The sequence below is a fragment of the Stylophora pistillata genome, chromosome 9 (assembly GCF_964205215.1).
Source record: "Stylophora pistillata chromosome 9, jaStyPist1.2, whole genome shotgun sequence".
Classification (NCBI taxonomy): domain Eukaryota; kingdom Metazoa; phylum Cnidaria; class Anthozoa; order Scleractinia; family Pocilloporidae; genus Stylophora; species Stylophora pistillata.
In genome coordinates this window covers 18252769-18259437 of record NC_142527.1, presented here as the reverse complement: position 1 = coordinate 18259437, position 6669 = coordinate 18252769, and the positions used below count along the sequence as shown (strand labels likewise).

Here is a 6669-nt window from a genome sequence, read left to right as displayed (position 1 = left end):
GATGGCATTGCCGCGTCGAGTATAAAAGATTCCAAAGGACCTGCGGCTCGTCAATACAGATCAAACCTAATTCCTCTGTACTCAACTGAAAATTACCGTTGAACTGGGTCAGTTTTTAAAAACAAAATCAAGCTTTTATAAACCAATCGCTGGATGCCATGATTTCAAATGTATCCATTTTGACCATAACAAAGGCTGTTTAAAAATAATGAGAAAAGTTCGGAGCAAGAAAAACATCGATATAACTTTTCCCTTATTCCTTAGGATTGCAATCATTTATACGCATAAAGCGTTCAAAATAAAAAAAATTCTGGCAAACTTTAATCTGAGTTTTTTCTTTTCTTTTTTTTTCCTTTTTTTTGGGGGGGGGGGGGGACATTTTTCTAACGATTTTAAAATTTCCAGTGCATTTGAGATGAGTCTTTTTGTTCTTTACTTAATTAAGGGAAGGTGTTTAGTGCTTCTCAGAAAGTGGGAGACTCAATAAATTTGTAATATCGGCCTATTTACACAGTCAACTTAATAACTGCCAATGAATGTCATATGCACTGCTAAAAGCAACAAACCTCCCATTACGTTTTAAATTTTTGATAACTTTCAAAACCGTTTTTGCATCTTAAACAGTTAACTAGAAAAATCGTTTCCTCGGTTTTCTTTGTCTTTTCAACTGTAATTTTATTTTTCCTTGCACTATTCTTGGGTAGTCACCGTATAGAAATGAGATTTTACACTATTGTAATGTTCCACATTCTAGCAACGCAAAACGATCAATTCATATTAACAAAAACTCTGGATGGGTATGGGATTCATTAACCATTCACGGAAAACATCGGTGGTTGTTAAGATAGAAAAAGCAATAAGTAAACCTCGTATTTATGTTGTTTAGGCTCAAAAAACTCTTTTCACCGAGTAAAGATGATGTAGCCGTATAGTTTGAACTTCGTCTAACTTTGGAGGATCGCACTTTTGGGCGGAGTTCATTTTAGCTCGATTTCATAGAATCAGCCATGCGACTTTTCAAGGTAATAGAGATAGCCTGGTTTTTCTCTTAGTTAACTCCCTATTTAGAGACTTGGGAAAAATCGTAATTCTCCACTAACCTCCTAACCTGAGATGACCCTCCATGACCTGGAAATACCAGTTTTTAAATCGCAAGTTCTCCCGTTAAAATCCTGCCTTCGGTAATGATGGCCTGATGTAAAAAACCAACCCATATCAGCTACGGGCAATCGTCCTGAATCAAAGATTCACTTTTCTGTCGTAATGTCCTATAAAAAAAAGCGCCCCTCCTGATGACCATGAAAAAATGAGCGACATGTTCCATATATTTGTCCTTAATTTGGACTGAGGTGTTCGAACTTTTTTTTCGCAGCGAATGGATTTCGCCTTCTGGTCGTGCGGGTGGTTATGGAGGGAAGTAGGCAAAACATTATTAAAAATTTGTGAGTAATGGCTTTTTGTGAGCCTCTGCGAGTATAAAAAATTAACGCGTGCTGTCTAGTTTTAAGGCAGACAAACACACCTGTATAAATTGTGAATGAAATTCGACTCCAGTGTCTATCAGTTTTTTCAAACAAAAAAACTTGAAAGCAAACGAACACTAAGTCAGATTTTTTTGAAATGTGCGCTCAGATCATGAAACCGCAAAGACAAGTTTTGTCTCTGGTCTGGTTTTGGTGCATTTTGGTCATCTTTGATCTCTGTTTCGCAACGGGCTGTATAATTGTGTACTCAAAGTGAAAAGTTTAGAATCATTTGCTCATAATAAATGATTAAAGGCACCTGTTGTATAAGAAATTGTGAATAAATTTGGAAGGATACTAATGACAAGGGAATGAACTTTGCTTAGTGGAACTAAACCCGATTTGACTTTTTTCTGCCCACGTTTAGAATAAGCTTAACAGGTGCATTAATGGTAACTTCGATTTCGTGGCTTCCCATAGCCGGTTCATGTTGTTCCAATTTTTTAGCCGCAATGTATTATTGCTTATTAAATAATAATGATTTACAATTCTTCGTTCTGCCGTGCTTAAGAATTATCTTCAATTTGAGAGATTTCAGACCGACTGTACGAGCTTTTAAGTTGTTGAAATCGCCTAGTCAATCTTGGTCAAACTTCGTTTCAATCTTTCCAAAGATCTCCAAGTTTTAACAGCGCGAAAATCAAATCAAACATAGACATACCTGTTTATTTTTTTTCACGTTTTCATTGTTTGTCTACGAGACTGTAGCAAGATACGAATGAAGATTCATCGAAATATAATTACGCACTTCCCGTCCGAGTTTTCGCCGCTGAATGAATCTCTTAGTATTTAAAAAGAAAACCTTTTTCCTCTTTTTAACAAAAGATAATATTTTCCTCTGGAAGATTACGCGATTTCCACTACACAATTAGTTTACGAGAAACTTTTCTCTGTGCTATTATCGAGTCGATTTTGGGCTTATAAGTATTCGAACTTTTTGACTTGTCAAAAAATCATATAAGCCTTACGATAAGCCATTAAGTCGTCCCAAATAATGAAAACTCCACATAAAATGAATCCCAAGGTAAAAAATTCCGAAGGTTCCGTATTCTCGCTCAAAAAGTGAAACAGGTTTGACCGAGATACATAAATTAACCATTTCTGCGTATCCTTCCAATGTGTTAAGAAATAATGAGGCTTCATCCCATCACAGTAAAACATTTTTCAATCGTCATAATACAATTACATATACAGTCGCGTCCAGTCAGGTTAGCATGCAGTGTCGACGTATTAACAACACTCTACATTACTCAACTGGCGGATAGGAAATTGTAGTGCCTTTCTGTATTTTTTTTTTTTTTTTGGTACAATAATCAAGTCAAAAGCATATAGCTTCTTATACACTTGTGATAATGTGCAAACACTAGATATGCTACAACTGGATCCGTTTTCATTATAAGAAGTACCAGCTTTTTTTTTTCCAGCAAATTTAGTTTGAGAGAAACTTTTCTCTTGGCTATTTTCAAGTCGATATTGGGCTTATAATTATTCGAACTTTTCGACTTGTCAAAAAATCATTTAAACCTTACGGTAAGCCTTTAAGCCATCCCAAATATGGCCTCTTATATGCTTGTAATAATGTCCAAACACTAAATATGCTACAACTACATCCGTTTTCATCCTAAGAAGTACCACCTTTTTGTTTTTCTTTTTTCAGTAAATTTAGTTCGCGAGAAACTTTTCTCTGGGCTATTTTCGAGTAAATATTTTAACGGTCGCAAGGGATGTATCTGGAGGAGTATGCCACGAGCTCTCTCCTAGAAACATGCCTGTACAGTTTTGAAGACATAGTTCTCATGGTCTCTCTGCGATTAAAATGGAGAGTTCCAAGGGAGGTAACTTGTTTAAAACTAAATATTTTTAAACCTCAGCATCTGAATCTAAATTTTTGTTTTTCGACGCTATTTAGTCTAAATGAATTTAGTGTTTACTCATAAAGTGTAGTGAGGAAGCAAATGATCACGAGGAAAGATAGACGTACTTACGATTAGGTAATTTTGATTTTATCAACTGAGTTGATAGTGTGAATTGGCCACCGTAAGGGGGTTTCAAAGCTGACGTTTTGGGCGTTAGTCCTTCGTCAGAGCAAATGGCTAAGGGTGAATAGCAAAGGACTAATGCTCTAAACTTCAGCTTTAAAACTTTTTACTGCGGCCAATTTACATTATAACTGAAACTCAGTTGATAAAACTAAAATTACCTTTTTATACTCCCTCACCGACGCAGTACTACAGATTCTTTGAAAACTTAACCCCTTTCTTTACTCACGATTACCTTCGGCCAAAGAAACTGTTTGGCTATTCTTCTAGACTAGAATAAAAACAAAAATAATAATATTAATGATAGTGATGACTTTATTGCAGTATTTCTACTGTAAGTTGAGTCATCGTCTGAGAAATTAACATTAATATTTAAAAATATTTAAAATAGTGATAATAGTGATATTAATTAAAGGCTGTAGTTGTGTACAATGTTAAAGAATTACTTGGAGCTGTCTGTTTTCATGAGTCTTATCTAAAAGTTACTTTGACTTATAAAACAATGAAATGTTGATCCTTACGTAGGAATCGAAAAATACGGCAATGCTTGTATAGTTTTTCTCCTAGTCAATTCGGGTTTGAGTTTGACAATAACTTCATTAGACTTTGAGAAATAATAATAATAATAATAATGATAATAATAATAATAATGATAATAATAATAATAATAATAATAATAATAACTTTATTTCTCCTGGTAAAAAAAAAAAAACGGTCAGTCAGTCAACAAAAGGTTGATGGACTGGCATTAATCGGTGACCAGCAATATAAGAATATATGAGAATGTTAACATGACAGGGTTGTGGCCGCCCTGAGACAACTAAATCCTCGCAAAGCGGCCGGACCCGACTGTATTCCCAATTGGCATTTGCGTGAGTACGCTGGGGTTCTTGTCGAGCCCGTAACAGCCATTGTCAACTCTAGCTACAGAGAGCAAAGACTGCCTTCACTTTAGAAGCTAGCTGACGTCGTTCCGCTCCCCAAGTAGAAGCCTTTAGAAGACCTTAGCAAGCAGCTGCGCCCCATCTCCCTGACACCCGCTATCTCGAAACTCGCGGAAGATTTTGTTGTATCGACCCATGTTGGCCCCGCTGTATTGCAGATCATTGACCGTGATCAGTACGGTGCTATCCCTAAATCCTCTACCCTGTTCGCTCTGATCTCGATGTTTCACCACTGGTCACAAGCTACAAACGGTACCGGTGCAGCCGTTAGAGTCGTGTTATTTGACTATAGCAAGGCCTTTGATCTTATCGATCATATGATACTTGTCGCTAAGATCATCGGGCTCGACATACCGCACAGCATCAAAGCCTGGGTGACTGACTTTTTGACGAATCGACACCAACGCGTCAAGTTGTCCTCTGACTGTTTCTCTGAGTGGGGTCCAGTCCCCGCCGGAGTTCCTCAGGGCACCAAGCTCGGCTCCTGGCTTTTCTTGCTCATGATCAATGATCTCGAGGTTGTCGCTCCCACGTGGAAGTATGTTGACGATACGACAATCTCCCAAACCATACCCCGCGGCTCCCTGGGTGACGTGCAACACGCTGTTACCGCCGTGGAGGAATGGTCTTGTTCTCAGCGGATGCAAGTCAATGCCAACAACTGCAAGGAGATGATTATTGACTTCAAGAAGAACCCGCATAACTTCTCCCCTCTCGAGGTAGATGGTCACGAGCTTCCTGTCACCGACCGCGCGAAGATATTAGGTGTTACGATATCCAGTGACTTGAAATGGAACAATCATATTGTAGATTGCATTAAGAAAGCAAATAAGCGCCTGTATTTTATTGTTCTCTTGAATAGGGCCCGTTTTCCCCTTAAGGACATTGTGAACTTCTTTTGTACAACAATTAGACCTATACTAGAATATTGCGCTCCAGTGTTCCATCATGCGCTCCCGGCTTATCTTAATGAGGATATAGAAAGAGTTTAGAAACGTATGCTTTCCATAATTTCACCTGAAATGTCATATCGGGAATGCCTTGACAGTCTAGGCCTGCCAACTTTGTATGATAGAGGCATAGAACTCTGTTGTCATTTGTTCGATTCCATTGCTAACAATCCCGGACATAAGTTGTACCATCTTCTGCCATCAAGGAAAAAATCTAGTTATAATTTAAGGCGTCAAGAGATATATAATTTGCCACGTTCTCGCACGGAACGTTTTCGACGCTCTTTCTTTTATGCTACGTCCCAGGGTGCGCTCAATAGCTCCTAAAGTTTCAAAGAAAGTCGACTTTAATTTTAGACATTCACACATATTCTAGATTTCTTATATTAGGCATTTACATTTATATGATTGTATTTAGCTCTATATTTTAACCACTGTTATCTGTAAAATACGCACTCAATTCAGTTTTACGACTGCAAAGTATTATTCAATAAACGATCTATCTATCTATCTATCTATCTATCTATGAAAAAACAGCAGTTCAACAATAATGAAAGAAACTCTAACAAAGAACTAAGCATTGATCTTACAAATGTGATTGGCCTTATCCGTAATCATTAAGTAGGTAAAAGTTCTGACCTTAAACTGTGCAAGAGATTTCAGCTCACGTATCTCTCTTGGCAATTTGTTCCAGACACTCGCAGGCGAGAACTTAAAAGAAGTCTGACCACATTTGGTCTTAACATGTGGTAGATCTAATAATGTAGAGTCTCTAAGGGATCGACCATGTCTTTGAGATCGTTTTACCAAATAGCCTGTCAGTTGCTTGGGGCAGTTTATATTATTAATAATCTTGTATACATACTGTAACTTGATAAAAAGGTGTCTACCATAAAGTGATAACAAAAACAATTTAATGCGCATCTTTTGAGTACGTGTCTTCCGGTCAGTATGTAATATTATTCGCATTTCCCGATTTTGAAGGCGTTCTAAGCATTGGGCGTTCTCCTTGCTGCATTCACCCCATATGACGCATCCATAATCTAGTATGGGTAGCATAGTCTGTTTTGTAAATTCTAAGTAAAATATCGCGACTAAGAAAAGACGGTATTCTGTTCAGCAATTTCAATTTGGGGTAACCCTTGATTGTATATATAGGTTACATGTTTGCTACATGTCAGACAATGGTCGATGTAAATTCCTAAGTACTTAA

General features: G+C 37.4%; 1 long non-coding RNA gene across 1 annotated transcript in view; it reads right to left on the bottom strand.

Moving 5' to 3' along the window:
* The window catches only part of LOC111322300 (uncharacterized), a 35609-nt gene extending 34163 nt beyond the window's left edge, over window positions 1-1446 (bottom strand). The window contains exon 1 of the long non-coding RNA XR_015991519.1: window positions 1101-1446. This is a non-coding gene — a long non-coding RNA (uncharacterized LOC111322300). The remainder of the gene's footprint in view (window positions 1-1100) is intronic.
* Between the last annotated feature and the right edge of the window lie 5223 nt (window positions 1447-6669).